This window comes from Seriola lalandi, unplaced genomic scaffold (assembly GCF_002814215.2).
Source record: "Seriola lalandi dorsalis isolate HSWRI2012SDOR001 ecotype SW California unplaced genomic scaffold, Sedor1 jcf7180002049459, whole genome shotgun sequence".
NCBI lineage: Eukaryota > Metazoa > Chordata > Actinopteri > Carangiformes > Carangidae > Seriola > Seriola lalandi.
Window position 1 is genome coordinate 1 of NW_019520012.1, and position 697 is coordinate 697.

The 697-nt window shown below is 66.7% G+C and overlaps 1 pseudogene; it reads left to right on the top strand.

The window, feature by feature from the left end:
* Nucleotides 1-6: 6 nt before the first annotated feature.
* Nucleotides 7-692, top strand: LOC111648815 (transcription factor MafAa pseudogene; annotated as a pseudogene).
* The last annotated feature ends 5 nt before the right edge of the window (nt 693-697 follow it).

Sequence of the window (697 nt, forward strand, 5' to 3'; positions counted from 1 at the left end):
ACTTTGACCTGATGAAGTTTGAGGTGAAGAAGGAGCCGCCGGAGGCCGACCGCTACTGCCACCGCCTCCCGTCCGGCTCCCTCTCCTCCACCCCGATCAGCACACCCTGCTCCTCCGTGCCTTCCTCGCCCAGCTTCTGCGCCCCGAGCCCGGGCGCACAGCCGAACCAGAGCCTCGCCAGCGGGGTCAACAGCAGCAGCGGCAGCAGCAACAACAGCAGCGGCAACAACAATCACAGCAACGCGGGCAAGCCTCAGCTGGAGGACCTGTACTGGATCCCCAGCTACCAGCACCACATCAACCCCGAGGCGCTCAACCTGACCCCGGAGGACGCGGTGGAGGCCCTCATCGGCAACGCGCACCACCATCACCACCACCACCAGGCCTACGAGGGCTTCCGCGGGCAGCAGTACGTCGGGGAGGACCTGTCCACGGCCTCGGCGGCCCACCATCACCAGGCCCATCACCACCACCATCACCACCACCACGGCCACCACGCCCGCCTGGAGGACCGCTTCTCGGACGAGCAGCTGGTCAGCATGACGGTGCGGGAGCTGAACCGGCAGCTGCGGGGCTTCAGCAAGGAGGAGGTGATCCGCCTGAAGCAGAAGAGGCGCACCCTGAAGAACCGGGGCTACGCGCAGTCCTGCCGCTTCAAGCGCGTCCAGCAGAGGCACATGCTGGAGACCGAGAAGTG